This window comes from Eleutherodactylus coqui, unplaced genomic scaffold, assembly GCF_035609145.1.
Source record: "Eleutherodactylus coqui strain aEleCoq1 unplaced genomic scaffold, aEleCoq1.hap1 HAP1_SCAFFOLD_761, whole genome shotgun sequence".
In the NCBI taxonomy this organism is placed as follows: domain Eukaryota; kingdom Metazoa; phylum Chordata; class Amphibia; order Anura; family Eleutherodactylidae; genus Eleutherodactylus; species Eleutherodactylus coqui.
This window is the reverse complement of record NW_027102471.1, coordinates 18327-27688: the sequence shown is the minus strand read 5'-3', so window position 1 is coordinate 27688 and position 9362 is coordinate 18327. Positions and strand designations below refer to the sequence as shown.

Here is a 9362-nt window from a genome sequence, read left to right as displayed (position 1 = left end):
TGCAGTGCGAACGCACCTCCGAAAAGGAAAGAAACCTACTCACTTCCTTAAAAGTCAACGGGACCTGGGATTCCCAGCCGGTCACCTATACTGGTACTTGCCAGGCCTCAAGCTGGCTGGCGGCCGCGATCTGACGAGAGCAGGCACATTCAGCTTAGAATGCCCGTTGACAGCTCCTCCTCCTTTCCTATGGGCTTTCTGCAGTGCGAACGCACCTCCGAAAAGGAAAGAAACCTACTCACGGCCTTAAAAGTCAACGGGACCTGGGATTCCCAGCCGGTCACCCATACTGGTACTTGCCAGGCCTCAAGCTGGCTGGCGGCCGCGATCTGACGAGAGCAGGCACATTCAGCTTAGAATACCCGTTGACAGCTCCTCCTCCTTTCCTATGGGCTTTCTGCAGTGCGAACGCACCTCCGAAAAGGAAAGAAACCTACTCACGGCCTTAAAAGTCAACGGGACCTGGGATTCCCAGCCGGTCACCCATACTGGTACTTGCCAGGCCTCAAGCTGGCTGGCGGCCGCGATCTGACGAGAGCAGGCACATTCAGCTTAGAATGCCCGTTGACAGCTCCTCCTCCTTTCCTATGGGCTTTCTGCAGTGCGAACGCACCTCCGAAAAGGAAAGAAACCTACTCACGGCCTTAAAAGTCAACGGGACCTGGGATTCCCAGCCGGTCACCCATACTGGTACTTGCCAGGCCTCAAGCTGGCTGGCGGCCGCGATGTGACGAGAGCAGGCACATTCAGCTTAGAATGCCCGTTGACAGCTCCTCCTCCTTTCCTATGGGCTTTCTGCAGTGCGAACGCACCTCCGAAAAGGAAAGAAACCTACTCACGGCCTTAAAAGTCAACGGGACCTGGGATTCCCAGCCTTTCACCCATACTGGTACTTGCCAGGCCTCAAGCTGGCTGGCGGCCGCGATCTGACGAGAGCAGGCACATTCAGCTTAGAATGCCCGTTGACAGCTCCTCCTCCTTTCCTATGGGCTTTCTGCAGTGCGAACGCACCTCCGAAAAGGAAAGAAACCTACTCACGGCCTTAAAAGTCAACGGGACCTGGGATTCCCAGCCGGTCACCCATACTGGTATTTGCCAGGCCTCAAGCTGGCTGGCGGCCGCGATCTGACGAGAGCAGGCACATTCAGCTTAGAATGCCCGTTGGCAGCTCCTCCTCCTTTCCTATGGGCTTTCTGCAGTGCGAACGCACCTCCGAAAAGGAAAGAAACCTACTCACGGCCTTAAAAGTCAACGGGACCTGGGATTCCCAGCCGGTCACCCATACTGGTACTTGCCAGGCCTCAAGCTGGCTGGCGGCCGCGATCTGACGAGAGCAGGCACATTCAGCTTAGAATGCCCGTTGACAGCTCCTCCTCCTTTCCTATGGGCTTTCTGCAGTGCGAACGCACCTCCGAAACGGAAAGAAACCTACTCACGGCCTTAAAAATCAACGGGACCTGGGATTCCCAGCCGGTCACCCATACTGGTACTTGCCAGGCCTCAAGCTGGCTGGCGGCCGCGATCTGACGAGAGCAGGCACATTCAGCTTAGAATGCCCGTTGACAGCTCCTCCTCCTTTCCTATGGGCTTTCTGCAGTGCGAACGCACCTCCGAAAAGGAAAGAAACCTACTCACGGCCTTAAAAGTCAACGGGACCTGGGATTCCCAGCCGGTCACCCATACTGGTACTTGCCAGGCCTCAAGCTGGCTGGCGGCCGCGATCTGACGAGAGCAGGCACATTCAGCTTAGAATGCCCGTTGGCAGCTCCTCCTCCTTTCCTATGGGCTTTCTGCAGTGCGAACGCACCTCCGAAAAGGAAAGAAACCTACTCACGGCCTTAAAAGTCAACGGGACCTGGGATTCCCAGCCGGTCACCCATACTGGTACTTGCCAGGCCTCAAGCTGGCTGGCGGCCGCAATCTGACGAGAGCAGGCACTTTCAGCTTAGAATGCCCGTTGACAGCTCCTCCTCCTTTCCTATGGGCTTTCTGCAGTGCGAACGCACCTCCGAAAAGGAAAGAAACCTACTCACGGCCTTAAAAGTCAACGGGACCTGGGATTCCCAGCCGGTCACCCACACTGGTACTTGCCAGGCCTCAAGCTGGCTGGCGGCCGCGATCTGACGAGAGCAGGCACATTCAGCTTAGAATACCCGTTGACAGCTCCTCCTCCTTTCCTATGGGCTTTCTGCAGTGCGAACGCACCTCCGAAAAGGAAAGAAACCTACTCACGGCCTTAAAAGTCAACGGGACCTGGGATTCCCAGCCGGTCACCCATACTGGTACTTGCCAGGCCTCAAGCTGGCTGGCGGCCGCGATCTGACGAGAGCAGGCACATTCAGCTTAGAATGCCCGTTGACAGCTCCTCCTCCTTTCCTATGGGCTTTCTGCAGTGCGAACGCACCTCCGAAAAGGAAAGAAACCTACTCACGGCCTTAAAAGTCAACGGGACCTGGGATTCCCAGCCGGTCACCCATACTGGTACTTGCCAGGCCTCAAGCTGGCTGGCGGCCGCGATCTGACGAGAGCAGGCACATTCAGCTTAGAATGCCCGTTGACAGCTCCTCCTCCTTTCCTATGGGCTTTCTGCAGTGCGAACGCACCTCCGAAAAGGAAAGAAACCTACTCACGGCCTTAAAAGTCAACGGGACCTGGGATTCCCAGCCGGTCACCCATACTGGTACTTGCCAGGCTTCAAGCTGGCTGGCGGCCGCGATCTGACGAGAGCAGGCACATTCAGCTTAGAATGCCCGTTGACAGCTCCTCCTCCTTTCCTATGGGCTTTCTGCAGTGCGAACGCACCTCCGAAAAGGAAAGAAACCTACTCACGGCCTTAAAAGTCAACGGGACCTGGGATTCCCAGCCGGTCACCCATACTGGTACTTGCCAGGCCTCAAGCTGGCTGGCGGCCACAATCTGACGAGAGCAGGCACATTCAGCTTAGAATGCCCGTTGACAGCTCCTCCTCCTTTCCTATGGGCTTTCTGCAGTGCGAACGCACCTCCGAAAAGGAAAGAAACCTACTCACGGCCTTAAAAGTCAACGGGACCTGGGATTCCCAGCCGGTCACCCACACTGGTACTTGCCAGGCCTCAAGCTGGCTGGCGGCCGCGATCTGACGAGAGCAGGCACATTCAGCTTAGAATGCCCGTTGACAGCTCCTCCTCCTTTCCTATGGGCTTTCTGCAGTGCGAACGCACCTCCGAAAAGGAAAGAAACCTACTCACGGCCTTAAAAGTCAACGGGACCTGGGATTCCCAGCCGGTCACCCATACTGGTACTTGCCAGGCCTCAAGCTGGCTGGCGGCCGCGATCTGACGAGAGCAGGCACATTCAGCTTAGAATGCCCGTTGACAGCTCCTCCTCCTTTCCTATGGGCTTTCTGCAGTGCGAACGCACCTCCGAAAAGGAAAGAAACCTACTCACGGCCTTAAAAGTCAACGGGACCTGGGATTCCCAGCCGGTCACCCATACTGGTACTTGCCAGGCCTCAAGCTGGCTGGCGGCCGCGATCTGACGAGAGCAGGCACATTCAGCTTAGAATGCCCGTTGACAGCTCCTCCTCCTTTCCTATGGGCTTTCTGCAGTGCGAACGCACCTCCGAAAAGGAAAGAAACCTACTCACGGCCTTAAAAGTCAACGGGACCTGGGATTCCCAGCCGGTCACCCATACTGGTACTTGCCAGGCCTCAAGCTGGCTGGCGGCCGCGATCTGACGAGAGCAGGCACATTCAGCTTAGAATACCCGTTGACAGCTCTTCCTCCTTTCCTATGGGCTTTCTGCAGTGCGAACGCACCTCCGAAAAGGAAAGAAACCTACTCACGGCCTTAAAAGTCAATGGGACCTGGGATTCCCAGCCGGTCACCCATACTGGTACTTGCCAGGCCTCAAGCTGGCTGGCGGCCGCGATCTGACGAGAGCAGGCACATTCAGCTTAGAATGCCCGTTGACAGCTCCTCCTCCTTTCCTATGGGCTTTCTGCAGTGCGAACGCACCTCCGAAAAGGAAAGAAACCTACTCACGGCCTTAAAAGTCAACGGGACCTGGGATTCCCAGCCGGTCACCCATACTGGTACTTGCCAGGCCTCAAGCTGGCTGGCGGCCGCGATGTGACGAGAGCAGGCACATTCAGCTTAGAATGCCCGTTGACAGCTCCTCCTCCTTTCCTATGGGCTTTCTGCAGTGCGAACGCACCTCCGAAAAGGAAAGAAACCTACTCACGGCCTTAAAAGTCAACGGGACCTGGGATTCCCAGCCTTTCACCCATACTGGTACTTGCCAGGCCTCAAGCTGGCTGGCGGCCGCGATCTGACGAGAGCAGGCACATTCAGCTTAGAATGCCCGTTGACAGCTCCTCCTCCTTTCCTATGGGCTTTCTGCAGTGCGAACGCACCTCCGAAAAGGAAAGAAACCTACTCACGGCCTTAAAAGTCAACGGGACCTGGGATTCCCAGCCGGTCACCCATACTGGTACTTGCCAGGCCTCAAGCTGGCTGGCGGCCGCGATCTGACGAGAGCAGGCACATTCAGCTTAGAATGCCCGTTGGCAGCTCCTCCTCCTTTCCTATGGGCTTTCTGCAGTGCGAACGCACCTCCGAAAAGGAAAGAAACCTACTCACGGCCTTAAAAGTCAACGGGACCTGGGATTCCAAGCCGGTCACCCATACTGGTACTTGCCAGGCCTCAAGCTGGCTGGCGGCCGCGATCTGACGAGAGCAGGCACATTCAGCTTAGAATGCCCGTTGGCAGCTCCTCCTCCTTTCCTATGGGCTTTCTGCAGTGCGAACGCACCTCCGAAAAGGAAAGAAACCTACTCACGGCCTTAAAAGTCAACGGGACCTGGGATTCCCAGCCGGTCACCCATACTGGTACTTGCCAGGCCTCAAGCTGGCTGGCGGCCGCGATCTGACGAGAGCAGGCACATTCAGCTTAGAATGCCCGTTGACAGCTCCTCCTCCTTTCCTATGGGCTTTCTGCAGTGCGAACGCACCTCCGAAAAGGAAAGAAACCTACTCACGGCCTTAAAAGTCAACGGGACCTGGGATTCCCAGCCGGTCACCCATACTGGTACTTGCCAGGCCTCAAGCTGGCTGGCGGCCGCGATCTGACGAGAGCAGGCACATTCAGCTTAGAATGCCCGTTGACAGCTCCTCCTCCTTTCCTATGGGCTTTCTGCAGTGCGAACGCACCTCCGAAAAGGAAAGAAACCTACTCACGGCCTTAAAAGTCAACGGGACCTGGGATTCCCAGCCGGTCACCCACACTGGTACTTGCCAGGCCTCAAGCTGGCTGGCGGCCGCGATCTGACGAGAGCAGGCACATTCAGCTTAGAATACCCGTTGACAGCTCCTCCTCCTTTCCTATGGGCTTTCTGCAGTGCGAACGCACCTCCGAAAAGGAAAGAAACCTACTCACGGCCTTAAAAGTCAACGGGACCTGGGATTCCCAGCCGGTCACCCATACTGGTACTTGCCAGGCCTCAAGCTGGCTGGCGGCCGCGATCTGACGAGAGCAGGCACATTCAGCTTAGAATGCCCGTTGACAGCTTCTCCTCCTTTCCTATGGGCTTTCTGCAGTGCGAACGCACCTCCGAAAAGGAAAGAAACCTACTCACGGCCTTAAAAGTCAACGGGACCTGGGATTCCCAGCCGGTCACCCATACTGGTACTTGCCAGGCCTCAAGCTGGCTGGCGGCCGCGATCTGACGAGAGCAGGCACATTCAGCTTAGAATGCCCGTTGACAGCTCCTCCTCCTTTCCTATGGGCTTTCTGCAGTGCGAACGCACCTCCGAAAAGGAAAGAAACCTACTCACGGCCTTAAAAGTCAACGGGACCTGGGATTCCCAGCCGGTCACCCATACTGGTACTTGCCAGGCCTCAAGCTGGCTGGCGGCCGCGATCTGACGAGAGCAGGCACATTCAGCTTAGAATGCCCGTTGACAGCTCCTCCTCCTTTCCTATGGGCTTTCTGCAGTGCGAACGCACCTCCGAAAAGGAAAGAAACCTACTCACGGCCTTAAAAGTCAACGGGACCTGGGATTCCCAGCCGGTCACCCACACTGGTACTTGCCAGGCCTCAAGCTGGCTGGCGGCCGCGATCTGACGAGAGCAGGCACATTCAGCTTAGAATGCCCGTTGACAGCTCCTCCTCCTTTCCTATGGGCTTTCTGCAGTGCGAACGCACCTCCGAAAAGGAAAGAAACCTACTCACGGCCTTAAAAGTCAACGGGACCTGGGATTCCCAGCCGGTCACCCATACTGGTACTTGCCAGGCCTCAAGCTGGCTGGCGGCCGCGATCTGACGAGAGCAGGCACATTCAGCTTAGAATACCCGTTGACAGCTCTTCCTCCTTTCCTATGGGCTTTCTGCAGTGCGAACGCACCTCCGAAAAGGAAAGAAACCTACTCACGGCCTTAAAAGTCAACGGGACCTGGGATTCCCAGCCGGTCACCCATACTGGTACTTGCCAGGCCTCAAGCTGGCTGGCGGCCGCGATCTGACGAGAGCAGGCACATTCAGCTTAGAATGCCCGTTGACAGCTCCTCCTCCTTTCCTATGAGCTTTCTGCAGTGCGAACGCACCTCCGAAAAGGAAAGAAACCTACTCACGGCCTTAAAAGTCAACGGGACCTGGGATTCCCAGCCGGTCACCCATACTGGTACTTGCCAGGCCTCAAGCTGGCTGGCGGCCGCGATGTGACGAGAGCAGGCACATTCAGCTTAGAATGCCCGTTGACAGCTCCTCCTCCTTTCCTATGGGCTTTCTGCAGTGCGAACGCACCTCCGAAAAGGAAAGAAACCTACTCACGGCCTTAAAAGTCAACGGGACCTGGGATTCCCAGCCTTTCACCCATACTGGTACTTGCCAGGCCTCAAGCTGGCTGGCGGCCGCGATCTGACGAGAGCAGGCACATTCAGCTTAGAATGCCCGTTGACAGCTCCTCCTCCTTTCCTATGGGCTTTCTGCAGTGCGAACGCACCTCCGAAAAGGAAAGAAACCTACTCACGGCCTTAAAAGTCAACGGGACCTGGGATTCCCAGCCGGTCACCCACACTGGTACTTGCCAGGCCTCAAGCTGGCTGGCGGCCGCGATCTGACGAGAGCAGGCACATTCAGCTTAGAATACCCGTTGACAGCTCCTCCTCCTTTCCTATGGGCTTTCTGCAGTGCGAACGCACCTCCGAAAAGGAAAGAAACCTACTCACGGCCTTAAAAGTCAACGGGACCTGGGATTCCCAGCCGGTCACCCATACTGGTACTTGCCAGGCCTCAAGCTGGCTGGCGGCCGCGATCTGACGAGAGCAGGCACATTCAGCTTAGAATGCCCGTTGACAGCTCCTCCTCCTTTCCTATGGGCTTTCTGCAGTGCGAACGCACCTCCGAAAAGGAAAGAAACCTACTCACGGCCTTAAAAGTCAACGGGACCTGGGATTCCCAGCCGGTCACCCACACTGGTACTTGCCAGGCCTCAAGCTGGCTGGCGGCCGCGATCTGACGAGAGCAGGCACATTCAGCTTAGAATGCCCGTTGACAGCTCCTCCTCCTTTCCTATGGGCTTTCTGCAGTGCGAACGCACCTCCGAAAAGGAAAGAAACCTACTCACGGCCTTAAAAGTCAACGGGACCTGGGATTCCCAGCCGGTCACCCATACTGGTACTTGCCAGGCCTCAAGCTGGCTGGCGGCCGCGATCTGACGAGAGCAGGCACATTCAGCTTAGAATGCCCGTTGACAGCTCCTCCTCCTTTCCTATGGGCTTTCTGCAGTGCGAACGCACCTCCGAAAAGGAAAGAAACCTACTCACGGCCTTAAAAGTCAACGGGACCTGGGATTCCCAGCCGGTCACCCATACTGGTACTTGCCAGGCCTCAAGCTGGCTGGCGGCCGCGATCTGACGAGAGCAGGCACATTCAGCTTAGAATGCCCGTTGACAGCTCCTCCTCCTTTCCTATGGGCTTTCTGCAGTGCGAACGCACCTCCGAAAAGGAAAGAAACCTACTCACGGCCTTAAAAGTCAACGGGACCTGGGATTCCCAGCCGGTCACCCATACCGGTACTTGCCAGGCCTCAAACTGGCTGGCGGCCGCGATGTGACGAGAGCAGGCACATTCAGCTTAGAATGCCCGTTGACAGCTCCTCCTCCTTTCCTATGGGCTTTCTGCAGTGCGAACGCACCTCCGAAAAGGAAAGAAACCTACTCACGGCCTTAAAAGTCAACGGGACCTGGGATTCCCAGCCTTTCACCCATACTGGTACTTGCCAGGCCTCAAGCTGGCTGGCGGCCGCGATCTGACGAGAGCAGGCACATTCAGCTTAGAATGCCCGTTGACAGCTCCTCCTCCTTTCCTATGGGCTTTCTGCAGTGCGAACGCACCTCCGAAAAGGAAAGAAACCTACTCACGGCCTTAAAAGTTAACGGGACCTGGGATTCCCAGCCGGTCACCCATGCTGGTACTTGCCAGGCCTCAAGCTGGCTGGCGGCCGCGATCTGACGAGAGCAGGCACATTCAGCTTAGAATGCCCGTTGGCAGCTCCTCCTCCTTTCCTATGGGCTTTCTGCAGTGCGAACGCACCTCCGAAAAGGAAAGAAACCTACTCACGGCCTTAAAAGTCAACGGGACCTGGGATTCCCAGCCGGTCACCCATACTGGTACTTGCCAGGCCTCAAGCTGGCTGGCGGCCGCGATCTGACGAGAGCAGGCACATTCAGCTTAGAATGCTTGTTGACAGCTCCTCCTCCTTTCCTATGGGCTTTCTGCAGTGCGAACGCACCTCCGAAAAGGAAAGAAACCTACTCACGGCCTTAAAAGTCAACGGGACCTGGGATTCCCAGCCGGTCACCCATACTGGTACTTGCCAGGCCTCAAGCTGGCTGGCGGCCGCGATCTGACGAGAGCAGGCACATTCAGCTTAGAATGCCCGTTGACAGCTCCTCCTCCTTTCCCATGGGCTTTCTGCAGTGCGAACGCACCTCCGAAAAGGAAAGAAACCTACTCACGGCCTTAAAAGTCAACGGGACCTGGGATTCCCAGCCGGTCACCCATACTGGTACTTGCCAGGCCTCAAGCTGGCTGGCGGCCGCGATCTGATGAGAGCAGGCACATTCAGCTTAGAATGCCCGTTGGCAGCTCCTCCTCCTTTCCTATGGGCTTTCTGCAGTGCGAACGCACCTCCGAAAAGGAAAGAAACCTACTCACGGCCTTAAAAGTCAACGGGACCTGGGATTCCCAGCCGGTCACCCATACTGGTACTTGCCAGGCCTCAAGCTGGCTGGCGGCCGCGATCTGACGAGAGCAAGCACATTCAGCTTAGAATGCCCGTTGGCAGCTCCTCCTCCTTTCCTATGGGCTTTCTGCAGTGCG

General features: G+C 56.6%; 38 pseudogenes; all 38 read right to left on the bottom strand.

The window, feature by feature from the left end:
- Window positions 1-52: 52 nt before the first annotated feature.
- Window positions 53-171, bottom strand: LOC136603602 (5S ribosomal RNA; annotated as a pseudogene).
- An 80-nt stretch (window positions 172-251) lies between these two features.
- Window positions 252-370, bottom strand: LOC136603571 (5S ribosomal RNA; annotated as a pseudogene).
- Window positions 371-450: 80 nt separating this feature from the next.
- Window positions 451-569, bottom strand: LOC136603526 (5S ribosomal RNA; annotated as a pseudogene).
- Window positions 570-1047: 478 nt separating this feature from the next.
- Window positions 1048-1166, bottom strand: LOC136603623 (5S ribosomal RNA; annotated as a pseudogene).
- Window positions 1167-1246: 80 nt separating this feature from the next.
- Window positions 1247-1365, bottom strand: LOC136603524 (5S ribosomal RNA; annotated as a pseudogene).
- Window positions 1366-1445: 80 nt separating this feature from the next.
- On the bottom strand, window positions 1446-1564 carry LOC136603576 (5S ribosomal RNA; annotated as a pseudogene).
- An 80-nt stretch (window positions 1565-1644) lies between these two features.
- LOC136603593 (5S ribosomal RNA) lies at window positions 1645-1763 on the bottom strand (annotated as a pseudogene).
- An 80-nt stretch (window positions 1764-1843) lies between these two features.
- Window positions 1844-1962, bottom strand: LOC136603581 (5S ribosomal RNA; annotated as a pseudogene).
- Window positions 1963-2042: 80 nt separating this feature from the next.
- Window positions 2043-2161, bottom strand: LOC136603579 (5S ribosomal RNA; annotated as a pseudogene).
- An 80-nt stretch (window positions 2162-2241) lies between these two features.
- On the bottom strand, window positions 2242-2360 carry LOC136603523 (5S ribosomal RNA; annotated as a pseudogene).
- An 80-nt stretch (window positions 2361-2440) lies between these two features.
- LOC136603522 (5S ribosomal RNA) lies at window positions 2441-2559 on the bottom strand (annotated as a pseudogene).
- An 80-nt stretch (window positions 2560-2639) lies between these two features.
- On the bottom strand, window positions 2640-2758 carry LOC136603607 (5S ribosomal RNA; annotated as a pseudogene).
- An 80-nt stretch (window positions 2759-2838) lies between these two features.
- LOC136603625 (5S ribosomal RNA) lies at window positions 2839-2957 on the bottom strand (annotated as a pseudogene).
- An 80-nt stretch (window positions 2958-3037) lies between these two features.
- Window positions 3038-3156, bottom strand: LOC136603559 (5S ribosomal RNA; annotated as a pseudogene).
- An 80-nt stretch (window positions 3157-3236) lies between these two features.
- On the bottom strand, window positions 3237-3355 carry LOC136603521 (5S ribosomal RNA; annotated as a pseudogene).
- An 80-nt stretch (window positions 3356-3435) lies between these two features.
- Window positions 3436-3554, bottom strand: LOC136603519 (5S ribosomal RNA; annotated as a pseudogene).
- Window positions 3555-3634: 80 nt separating this feature from the next.
- LOC136603570 (5S ribosomal RNA) lies at window positions 3635-3753 on the bottom strand (annotated as a pseudogene).
- Window positions 3754-3833: 80 nt separating this feature from the next.
- On the bottom strand, window positions 3834-3952 carry LOC136603601 (5S ribosomal RNA; annotated as a pseudogene).
- A 478-nt stretch (window positions 3953-4430) lies between these two features.
- LOC136603592 (5S ribosomal RNA) lies at window positions 4431-4549 on the bottom strand (annotated as a pseudogene).
- An 80-nt stretch (window positions 4550-4629) lies between these two features.
- Window positions 4630-4748, bottom strand: LOC136603614 (5S ribosomal RNA; annotated as a pseudogene).
- An 80-nt stretch (window positions 4749-4828) lies between these two features.
- On the bottom strand, window positions 4829-4947 carry LOC136603518 (5S ribosomal RNA; annotated as a pseudogene).
- Window positions 4948-5027: 80 nt separating this feature from the next.
- Window positions 5028-5146, bottom strand: LOC136603517 (5S ribosomal RNA; annotated as a pseudogene).
- An 80-nt stretch (window positions 5147-5226) lies between these two features.
- On the bottom strand, window positions 5227-5345 carry LOC136603578 (5S ribosomal RNA; annotated as a pseudogene).
- An 80-nt stretch (window positions 5346-5425) lies between these two features.
- On the bottom strand, window positions 5426-5544 carry LOC136603516 (5S ribosomal RNA; annotated as a pseudogene).
- An 80-nt stretch (window positions 5545-5624) lies between these two features.
- Window positions 5625-5743, bottom strand: LOC136603515 (5S ribosomal RNA; annotated as a pseudogene).
- An 80-nt stretch (window positions 5744-5823) lies between these two features.
- On the bottom strand, window positions 5824-5942 carry LOC136603514 (5S ribosomal RNA; annotated as a pseudogene).
- An 80-nt stretch (window positions 5943-6022) lies between these two features.
- Window positions 6023-6141, bottom strand: LOC136603558 (5S ribosomal RNA; annotated as a pseudogene).
- An 80-nt stretch (window positions 6142-6221) lies between these two features.
- LOC136603569 (5S ribosomal RNA) lies at window positions 6222-6340 on the bottom strand (annotated as a pseudogene).
- An 80-nt stretch (window positions 6341-6420) lies between these two features.
- Window positions 6421-6539, bottom strand: LOC136603512 (5S ribosomal RNA; annotated as a pseudogene).
- A 478-nt stretch (window positions 6540-7017) lies between these two features.
- On the bottom strand, window positions 7018-7136 carry LOC136603577 (5S ribosomal RNA; annotated as a pseudogene).
- Window positions 7137-7216: 80 nt separating this feature from the next.
- Window positions 7217-7335, bottom strand: LOC136603511 (5S ribosomal RNA; annotated as a pseudogene).
- An 80-nt stretch (window positions 7336-7415) lies between these two features.
- On the bottom strand, window positions 7416-7534 carry LOC136603557 (5S ribosomal RNA; annotated as a pseudogene).
- An 80-nt stretch (window positions 7535-7614) lies between these two features.
- On the bottom strand, window positions 7615-7733 carry LOC136603510 (5S ribosomal RNA; annotated as a pseudogene).
- Window positions 7734-7813: 80 nt separating this feature from the next.
- On the bottom strand, window positions 7814-7932 carry LOC136603525 (5S ribosomal RNA; annotated as a pseudogene).
- A 478-nt stretch (window positions 7933-8410) lies between these two features.
- LOC136603617 (5S ribosomal RNA) lies at window positions 8411-8529 on the bottom strand (annotated as a pseudogene).
- A 279-nt stretch (window positions 8530-8808) lies between these two features.
- LOC136603508 (5S ribosomal RNA) lies at window positions 8809-8927 on the bottom strand (annotated as a pseudogene).
- Window positions 8928-9007: 80 nt separating this feature from the next.
- LOC136603567 (5S ribosomal RNA) lies at window positions 9008-9126 on the bottom strand (annotated as a pseudogene).
- An 80-nt stretch (window positions 9127-9206) lies between these two features.
- Window positions 9207-9325, bottom strand: LOC136603609 (5S ribosomal RNA; annotated as a pseudogene).
- Window positions 9326-9362: the final 37 nt, after the last annotated feature.